The sequence below is a fragment of the Alexandromys fortis genome, unplaced genomic scaffold, assembly GCF_014885135.2.
Source record: "Alexandromys fortis isolate MF-2015 unplaced genomic scaffold, M_Fortis_MF-2015_v1.1 scaffold_44, whole genome shotgun sequence".
Taxonomy (NCBI): Eukaryota; Metazoa; Chordata; class Mammalia; order Rodentia; family Cricetidae; genus Alexandromys; species Alexandromys fortis.
The window spans coordinates 5,525,802-5,536,268 of record NW_026067921.1 but is presented as its reverse complement, the minus strand read 5'-3'; positions in this window follow the sequence as shown (position 1 = coordinate 5,536,268).

Here is a 10,467-nt window from a genome sequence, read left to right as displayed (position 1 = left end):
AAAGCTCTTAACCACTGAGCCATCTCTCCAGCCCCAGCCAGTGGTTTTAACTGCTGAGCCAGCTCTCCAGCTCCTCTCTCTTTATAAAAGTGCAGCACCTAAAATCCCTCTTTAATATAAAGGTCCTTAGTGTTGAAGAATTTTTGTCCTATGATGAGAAAAAATCAATTTAGCTGTCTTTTTTTTCTTTTTTGCTATTTAGTATTCCTAAATTATAAGGGTGGCCCTTAAAAATCAATGACAAAAATATTTATTCCCTTTCTCCTTTGAAATAATTTAGAAATCCGTGCACAGGCCTGGGGAAGTCAGTGTGGAGAGAGGAAGGGAGGGAGGAAGGGAGGGTATCTAGATTTTAAAAGCTGCCTAGCACATGCGCACAGGGGTTTGACGTGGTTACATCATACACAGATTACAGGGCTCATGCATGTGCATAAGGGCTTAGTTTAGTCATACGTGGATGTAATCCACACCTCATGTGGGTCATGTGGGGGCCCTTTAACATGGGGGGGGCGGGCATTAGGCAATTCTGCCTAAGGGCTTGTCTGCACCTGCATGGCCCCTAGAACCCAGAAATATCAGCCGTATGTGGCTGAAATCATTACATTCCACCCTTTAGTTTATTATAAAATTTTGGGGAGTTTGGGGTCTTTCGTGGGTGGGAATGGGGCCTCATCAAGGTCTCTTGTGACTGCATCCTGCTGATTTTGTGGGCACTGGAAAGCTGAGATGCTTGACCACATCCTGGGGTGGCTGATTACTTTTGTGTTTTTTTTCTGGGCTCTGTGGAACAGGCTGGCTGGCAGCTTGGACCTTGCAAGATGCTGGAAAGACAGAGAATTATGTCTGGGAAATATTTTATTTTATTTTTATTTTTTTTAGGTCTCTCTTTCTTTCTTTCTTTCTTTCTTTCTTTCTTTCTTTCTTTCTTTCTTTCTTTCTTTCTTTGGAAGTATTTTAGATCCTGGTGATTAAGGGAGGAGAGTCCCAAGATGGTTTTTTTTTTTTTTTTTTTTGAGGTGGGAGGAGGAGGGAATTTCCCATAGGTTCCTGAGACCAGGAGTGATAAGGGAAGAATTAAATGATACTTATTCTGGGTGAGTCTGGTCTGTTTAGATAGGTCCAATTGACTCCCTGGAGCTTATGAAAAAATGTTTGAAAAGAAATAAATTTTAGACATTAAAAGCTTGTGATTACAATGGTATAGTGTTGGAATAGAAGATGGTGGAAGGAGGGAGGAAAAGAAGGGGAAATTATTAGAAAGGGGAATTATTAGACCCCTCAGTGTTTTACCTGAAGCAAATCTTGAGGCACTGTTCTCTTTGGCATCCAGGTATTACCTGAACATCCAGGAGACACTGCTGTAGTCAGTGATCAACCTGTCATGTTAGAGTCTGTTTTGTGAGTTTTTTGGAGTTCGGGGCTGCAAACTTGTTATTGTTTCTTACCACCTGGGCTTTTGGCAATCCTTGTACCTCCGGCTCTATGTTTACTGATGGTCCCTGTGATAGCAGCAGAGTGGTTAAGTGGAAATTTAAGCATGGCATTGGAGATGCAGAGAAGTTGGTAAAGCAGACAGGAGAAAGAGGGAGAGGGAGAATAGACGGAGTTTTTGGCGCAGGAGAGTTGAGTACGGTGATGAGACTTTTATTTTTCTGGAACTGGAGAAAGAGTGGCCGATCTTGGTGCCCTCTGGAACTTAAGGGAGCAAGGCCCTGTTTGAGTTACCATATATGAGGGGGTATCTTGAGCTGGAAGAGTTTAAGGTGGGACAGGTGAATCCAATGAGGAAGTCCCTCGAGCTTGACAGCTGTGGGAGTTACAAGAATTACTTTAAAGGGGCCCTGCCATTAAGGGGAAAGGGGTGAGGGGCGTTGGTGTCGGGGAGAGAATAGAACCTGATCTCCTATTTTAATCAGCTGTGGGCATGAATCAGCACATGGTTGAGGTAATGAGTAGTCGGTAAAATCCCGTAATAGGGAGTGAAGATGGGATAACAGCAGAGTAAGCAGGTGATCAGGAAGGGGAGAGGTTTTAGGTGAGAGGCCAGCGGTTAAAACCAGCTGCCCATACATGAGTTCTAAGGGCAAGATGGAAGGGGGTCTTTTGGGGAGAGCCCTAAGCCTAAGAAGGGCCAGAGGCAAAAGTTTTACCCAGTAAAGGTGAAGCTCCTGTGACATCTTAACAAGAACATTTTTAAAGGAATGGTTAGTTCATTCTACCTTCCCTAAAGACTGAGGATGGTATGGGATATGAAAATGCCAGGGAATGTTAAGAGCCTTAGACAAAGTTTGAGAAATCTGGGAGGTAAACTCTGAGCCATTATCAGACTGAAGAGAGGTTGGGATTCTGAACTGGGGGATGATTTCTCAGAGAAAAACATCAGAAACTGTCTGGGCCCTCTTGTTAGTGGTGGGAAATGCTTCAATCCACCCAGACATGGTGTCCACCAGAACCAGGAAATATTTAACTTGTCTGTCTGTGGGTATTTGAATAAAATCAAGCTGCCAGTCAGTTCCTAGAAGGGAGCCCTGGCCTGGTGGGTGGGAAAAGGGAAGCTACGATATTTGGTCTTGAGATCTGACTTTTGACAGATTTTACAAGAGTCAGGGATAGTTTTTAAGAACTCTAAATCCTCAGGGGTGGGATAAAGGTGAACCTTGACAAAATGAAACAGAGCTTTGCTATTGGGATGAAAGAGCTGATGTAGGTAGGATAGAAGTTGCTGGGTGTCAGGGGGTGTCTGTGAGAATGTGAGCTGTACTGTATGAACCCCCTGAGGTGATTGAGGTAGGTTTGGGCTCTGGAATGCTGCTGTTCTAGCTGCTTGGTTAGCCTGGTTATTTCCCTTGGAGATAATGGAACTGTCGGTCTGATGAGACCGACCAGGAATAATTCCTGTAGCTTTGGGGAGATAGGAGGCTTTTAACAGGTCCATAATGTAACCTGAGTCATAAGAAGCCAACGCTCCTTCCAGATAGCTGTGTGGGACAGGAGGATATGAAAGACATAATTTGGAGTCTGTGTAAACATTTAAAGATTGTCCCTTTGGGGGCTGGAGAGATGGCTCAGTGGTTAAGAGCACTGGCTGCTCTTCCAGAGGTCCTGAGTTCAATTCCCAGCAACCACATGGTGGCTCACAACCATCTGTAATGAGATCTGGCGCCCTCTTCCAGCGTGCGGGCATACACGGAGGCAGAATGTTGTATACATAATTAATAAATAAATCTTTAAAAAAAAAGATTGTCCCTTTGCTAACTGGAAGGCAGGGGTAAGGACTATTAACTCAGCCTGCTGATTAGTTGTATGGGCAGGGAGTGCCTGTGCCTCCACTACCCCAGTATCTGACACTATGGTATAGCCTGCTCTATGGGTCCCCTCACATAAAAAGGAGCTGCCATCTGTGTACCAGGTATAAGTGGCCTGGGGCAGTTTGCCCTCCTGAATATGTGAGGGGTGGAGCAGTAGATCCTTCAAGGTTTCTATGCAGGAATGAGATGGGGAATCATTATCATTAGATTGAGGTAGGAGATTTGAGATATTAAGGGGTGGGCAGCATTGGAAAGTGAGTGTGGCATCTTCTACCAGTGCCACCTGGAGGGAAAGAACTCGGGAAGGGGGTAAGGTTTGTAAGCCTTTGTAAGTTAAGAGATGGGACAGATTGTGGTGGGTGACCCAAAGGTTAGTTTCTTTGACTCACGAATCAAAGGCTCAGCGGCTGTTAAAGCACGTATGCAGGGTGCCCAGCCCCGAGTGGTGAGGTCCAGCTTCGTTGACAGGTATGCTACAGGTGCAGAAGAAGGTCCTAGCTGATGCTTAGTACCCCAAGGGCATACCCCTCCTTCTCTGCTACAAAGAGGGAGAAAAGACGAGTTAAATCTGGGAGATGAAGGGCTGGGGCCTGGATAAGGGCTTGTTGGAGTCCTGGAAGGGTTTAGTAATGGGATGAAGAAGGGGTTCATGCAGAGAGCCGAGAGCTGCCTCGTATAAGGTACAGACAAGAAGAGAAAAAAAGGGGATCCAGGAACGCAGGAAGCCAGCTATTCCTAGGAACAATAAAACCTCTTCTTTTGTAGAAAGAACTGCAAGAGACTGAATTAGCTTTTTTCTGTCTAGGCTTTTCAGGTTCTAACTATTTCAGGTAATAGTAGGTAACATTCTATAGTCCTTTTTGGACAGGAAATTTAAAAGAGCAGAGGTATCAGTTTTGCTGATCTCCAATGATGGACTGCAAAGTAAAATATCTACATACTGTATGAGTTTAGACTTAGAGAAAGACAGTGAGAGTAGATCAGAAACTAAAGCCTGACCAAGTAGATGTGGGCTGTTCCAGAATCCCTGGGGAAAGATGGTCCAGGTGAGCTGTGTGGAGAGGTGTCAGGGTCAGTCCAGGTGAAGGCAAAGATATTTTGAGATTGAGAGCTGAGAAGAAAGCATCCTTGAGATCTAGAACTGAGAAGTGGGAGGTTCCTGGAGGGGTAGTGGAGAGAAGTGTGTAAGGGTTAGGCACTACAGGATGAAGAGGGACCACTGTGGATTTAATGAGTTGGTTTAACGAGTTGGAGGTCTTGAACCATTACAATTCCTTCAGCAGAGATGATTTTATTTAAAAAAAAAAAGAAAGAAAAGAAAAGAAAGAAAGAAAAGAATTTAGAGGTTCTTTTGTTTGCCAAGTGTAACAATTGCCTTTCTTGCATAAAAGGGGAGACAGAGATACAGGATGACTTGAGAAGTGGGGGAGGGGTCTGGTTTGGGAAAGAATGTCCAACAGGGGACAGAAGGCTGAGCCTAACAAGGAAGTCCGCTGGAGAGGATTAGGTAGCAACTCAGAGGATGTGGTGGGATTGCATGATTTAAAAAAAAAAAAAAGCATTTTTAAAAATACTTTTTTTTATTTTAACTTATTTTTATATGTATGAACATTTTGCCTGCATGTGTATATATGTGCACTACAGTGCCTGAAGAAGAAGATGGAACCCCAAAACAGGAGTTTTTAACCAGTTGTAAACTGCCATGTGGGTGCTGGTAATCAAACCCAGGTCCTCTAGAGAACGGCATGTGTTCTTAACCTCTGAGCCATCTCTCCAGGTCCAAGACATTTTTTATTTGTTTTAACATCCAATCAAAGTTTCCCCTCCCTTCTCTCTTCCCAGTTCTTCCCCCTCCCACCCCCTCCCCCCACTCCTCCTCTGTATGTCTTCAGAAAAGGACAGGCTGTTATCATTTATAAATGTGGGTGGCCAAGATTGGTGCCACGAGGGGCAGTGGCAGGTCACCCAGGCCTCTGCGGGTAGCCTGAGGCCATACAGGAGACAGACAGACAGGCCATGCAGAGAGAGCCTGAGTACAGAGTTTATTTAGTGGATTATGGAGTGGAGGGAAGAAAGAAAGGGAGCAAGATAGAGAGGAGAGAGAGAGAGAGAGAGAGAGAGATGTTGAAATAGGTAAGCGGTGGCGGGGCTGCGTCCCCAACACCCCAGCCGCTTGGCTAGCTCATGCCCGAAATAACAACACACAAACGATTCATTTAAAGAACTGCTTGACCCATGAACTCTAGCCCTTACAGGCTAATTCTCGCACCTGGACTAGCCCATTTCTAATGATGTGTGTAAGCACCCCAAGGTGCGCTTACCGGAAAGATTCTAGCCTAAGTCCATCGTGGGTTGCAGCTGCCTGGGAGAGCTGAGCATGGCGTCTCTGCTCCAGCAGAGCTGTCGGGTCTCCCTGGAAGCAGAGCAGAGTCTGACCTCACTTCCTCTTCCGCCCAGAATTCTATTCTGTTTACTCCTCCCATCTATGTTCCAAGCTGAGGCCAAGCAGTTGGTTTATTATAACTTAACCAATGAAATCAACAGATTGATATATGACACTCCCACATCAGAGAGAGAGAGAGAGAATTACACATAGGCCACACTGGATATCAGCTAGCCATGGTATATCAAGTTGTAGGGAGACTAGACACCTCTTCTATTAAGGCTGGATGAGGCAGTTCAGTAGGAACAAAGGGTCCCAAAGACAAGCAACAGAGTCAGATCCAGTCCCTGCCCCTATTGTAGGGAGGCTCTAGTTCCCTGCTGCTCAGTCCCAAAATAACCACACAGAAACTATATTACTTAAATCACTGTGTGGCCCATTAGCTCTAGCTTCTTATTTGTTAACTCTTACATCTTAATTTAACCCATTTCTAATAATCTGTGTATCGCCAAGTAGCTGTGACTTACTGGCTAAAGTCTGTCTCCGGCGGGGCTACATGGCTTCTTTTTCCTCTGCCTATTTTCTCCTAGCATTCAGTTTAGTTTTCCTTGCCTAGCTAAGTTCTGCCTTGCTGTAGGTCCAAAGCAGTTTCTTTATTAATCAATGGTATTCACAGCATACAGAGGGGAATCCCACATCATGTCCCCACTGTTAGGAGTCCCACAAGAAAATCAAGCTACACAACTGTAACATACGTGCGGAGTGCCTAAATCTTTCTTTCCCTTGTTCCTTAGGTTTTCTCCAGCTCAGCCTAATGTTTGGCTGTGGGTCTCTATCTGTTTCCATCAGTTGCTTGGTAAAATGTCTCTGACGACAGTTGGGTTAGGCACCAATCTATGAGTATTGTAGAATACCATTAGGAATAATTTCATTGACTTTTTTTGTCAGTTGTGTTTGGTTCTATCCTAGGTCACTGGGGTATCCTGTTTCTGGGTGCTGGCCCTTAGGGGTGGGCTCTTGCTGTGAGATAATGGAGATTTGTCACTTGTATTGCTTTAATACAACACTGATTAGCCAGTAGCCAGGAAGGAAGTCTAGGCAGGGTGACCAGGCAGGAAGTATAGGCGGGACAACCAGAACAGGAGAATTCTGGGAAGAAGAAAGACTCAGTCTGCAGTCATAACCCATATACAGAGAAAGCAAGCTGAGAATGCCTCGCTGATAAAAGGTACCAGCCACATGGCTAACACACACAAGATTTATGGGTTAATGTAAGTTATAAGGGTTAATAAGAAGCCTGAGCTAATAGGCCAACCAGTTTGTAATTAATGTAGACATCTGTGTGTTTCTTTGGGACAAAACAGCTGTGGGACCTGGCTACGCAGAAAACCTCTGTCAACAAATGGTGCCAACATGAAGAACTGCATCCACATAAAACCTAAGAGAGCTTGGGAAGTAATTCTAGACACAAAAGAACAGAGTTAAGCTTGGCTTCATGGTGTTAACATTTTCTCAGGTGGGCTCTGTTTGCTAGAGACAAACACGTCTCATTTAAGAGAGGCTTCCTGACTCAGCTTTATCTGCAAAAACCTTGCAGCCCCTTTAAGAGGCTCTGCCACAAAGCACTTAAATGGTGATTATGAATAGCCGACAACATGGTTTTTTTTTGGTGGTGGCAGGGACTCCACAAAATTGTGGCAATAAACATGGCTTCTGTCAATACCTCTGCCATGAGGCTAGACTCTCAGAAAGCTAAGGAATGGGTGGATCCAGCCATCAAAGTCACAGTTTTAATCCTAGCCATATTGCTTAGCAAATTAAAGATTCGTGTGGTCAGAAAATGAGAAATATACAATAAAGATAGATTCAGACTAAGAAAACCTCTAAGCAGTTTACAGTGTGTTTAAAAATATATGTAGGCTTGGGAGAGAAAAGAAAAAGGGTAAAGTCCTTGAAACAAAGAAAGAAAGTAGTTGGGTGTGGTGGTGGCAGACACCTTTAATCCCAGCACTCTGTGAGTTCAAGGACAGCCTGGTCTACAGAGTTAGTTCCAGGACAGTCAAAGATACACAGAGAAACCCTGTCTTAAAAAAATCAAAAATTAAAAAGAAAAAAATAGAGTTTAAAATAAAGCCATGTAAAGATGGAAAATAAACAGAGAATCTGGATACTGTATGTTATTGTGTTGTCTTTGAATTGTTTGACTGCTGAAGAAAGAGCAACGGCTGATGAAAGACCTCTTTAAGTATGAGAGTTCGTTATAGACCCATGACCCAGGAGCCCACGGCTTCTCTTGTGATTCTTGCAGCTCCAGAGAAGCTCGGTCAGCCTTAAGCTGGGAGCTGCCAGGTGCTATTGTACTCTTCTGGGCTCACTCTTCATCTTTATATACTGGGTTTTATATTTGTTCACAGTTGATGAGGCCTTCTGATTAGCCCCATAGGAGGCTAAGATTTAAAGGCGATTTTTTGTTGCCTCTGGCAACAAATGGTACAGGAGATGGCTGCTCAGGCTCCATTATCCCTCATTGCTAGGAGTCCTAGCTAGGATCACCCTCCTGGCTGGGAGTTTCCATTGCTCTAGGCTTCTAGCTCATCCTAGGGAGGTCCCCAGATTCCATTTGTTTCTTCCAGTAACATATCCCTCAACCCGATCCCTCTGTTCCTATGCTCCCCTTCCAGGCTCCCTCCCACCACTGGTAATATTAATTCTAGATGTACGGATGGAAACTTCACCCCAGCCCCTGGCATCCATGTATCCAAAGAGTCTGGAATGTTTAGGTAAAGTCTCCACCCTAAAACCCCCTACCTCCCCCCAGTAGCCCCAGTCCAGACTCCACCCCTGAAAAAGCCCACTAAATGATAACCCTTCCCCAGAGATGCTCAAGACCACCCCCACAGGGCATTCAAACCATCCCCCAGAAAATAAACACATGGTTTTCTGGTCTTGCTTTCCTTTGTCCTCTCTGGGGGGCTGGAAAGCCACCCGAGAGCATGGTGTCTATTAAACCTGGGCTTTTTCTAATTCGATCTGATTTGGTCAATCTGATTTGGTTTGATTTGGATTTGCGTTGGTAGATAAGCTTATCAGGGTGTAGAAACTTGTTTCACTCTTCCCCCCCCCACCAAGACATTTTTTTTAAAAGGTTTATTTATTATGTATGCAACATTCTGCCTTCATGTATGCTGACACACCAAAAGAGGGCGTCAGATCTCATTACAGATGGTTGTGACCCACCATGTGGTTGCTGGGAATTGAACTCATGACCTGTGGAAGAGCAGCCAGTCCTCTTAACCACTAAGCCATCTCTTCAGCCCCTCACCAAGACATCTTTGATAGGAATATTTGGAGTGAAATCCTGTGTTAGTTAACTCTTCTCATTGCTCTGACAACGCAGCTTAGAGAAGAGTTTGCTTTAGCTCAGAGTCCGAGGACACAAGTCCATCGTGGTTCTAGGCAGAAGCAGCTGGTCACATGGTGTCCACACTCAGGAAGCAAAGAGAGACAAAAGTGGTGCAGCCCAGCCCATGGGATGTCCACTCATGTTCATGGTGGGTCTCCAGAGGTGTGCTTCCCAGGTGACTCCAAATCCCAGGATGCTGGCAATCAAAGACTGCACTATATGTTTAGAAATTCTACATGCTATTGTAAAATGTTTTTTTTTGAAAGATTTATTTATTTATTACGTATACAACATTCTGCCTCTATGTATGCCTGCACGCCAGAGGAGGGCACCAGATCTCATTACAGATGGTTGTGAGCCACCATGTGGTTGCTGGGAATTGAACTCAGGACCTCTAGAAGAGCAGTCAGTGCTCTTAACCACTGAGCCACCTCTCTCTCCAGCCCCTATTGTAAAATGTTTTGCATCTATTTCCTCTTGTAGGTTCTGCAAAAGTTCTGAAACTCCCAATTCTGTTCCTATTCCGAGGCCGAGGCAGGAGGGAGGCCCCATTTTCCCTTGTTCAGTTCCACATTAGCAAAAGAAACATCCAAAGAATGCAGAAGCACAAGGACGGAAACTAGAAGAGCTTCTCTTCCCTGTTTAATTACACCATTCAAGGTTAACACGTCTGGCACAGAGCACAAAGCTTCATAGTTTTTCTCTAAGCATTTGTGGACACACACATACATGCTATTTATTGGAAAATGAATTCAAGGGATCAAAATAATTTCCCTATTTTCTTCTTCAACATGTTAAAATAAATATTGGAGGTGGTAATGCATGCTTAAAGTGTAAATTTAAAATGTTTAAGGGATATAAAAGCAGTTACCACTACTGACCCTTCCAGCTAACTAGTCCCTTTGCTGGGGACAAGCACCACTTCCTGGTTTCTTAATCATCTTTCCAGATACATTCTGTATTATGTATGTTAAGCCATATAAAATTAACCTTCTAAAGTAACAAATAAAAACAAAAAAAATTGAGAATCATATATTTGTGTGTTTGTGTGTCTACATACATTTTTATTTTCATAACAGTATCACACCATATATATATATATCAGTATGTACATGTGTGTGTATGTATGTGTACTGGCATTCCTAAGTATTAAACCTTGTGTGTGCGTGTGTACTGGCATGACTAAATATTAACCTTGGGCCTTATACATGTTAGGCAAGTGTTCTATCACTGAGCTATAGTATAGCTCCATCTCATTTAAAATATTTTTAAGTCAGGGTTTAGCTAAATTGCTCAAGATGACCTTGAATTGTAATCCTTGTGCTTCTGCTCCTAAGTAGCTGGGAATTACAGGGCTAAGTCATCAGACCTGG